This window comes from Gavialis gangeticus, unplaced genomic scaffold (assembly GCF_001723915.1).
Source record: "Gavialis gangeticus isolate Ggan-Ray unplaced genomic scaffold, GavGan_comp1, whole genome shotgun sequence".
Lineage (NCBI taxonomy): Eukaryota > Metazoa > Chordata > Crocodylia > Gavialidae > Gavialis > Gavialis gangeticus.
The window spans coordinates 2,543,494-2,543,717 of record NW_017729019.1 but is presented as its reverse complement, the minus strand read 5'-3'; positions in this window follow the sequence as shown (position 1 = coordinate 2,543,717).

Sequence of the window (224 nt, the reverse complement as noted above, 5' to 3'; positions counted from 1 at the left end):
GCGCGTGCACGTGCACATGTGCGTATGCATGCACACACACCTACATTTACACATAACATGGCTGCGTGGGCTTTCATAATTAGGGGCCAGCCAAAAATAGAAATTGTTAATGGGATTTTTATTGAACCAAAAGGTGCAATAAATGCCCAGGGCGTATGCTGTCAGAGATGCTGCCAATAAGTGAATTGTCTTGTTAGCATCTTCCCCCATTGGGGGGGGGGGGG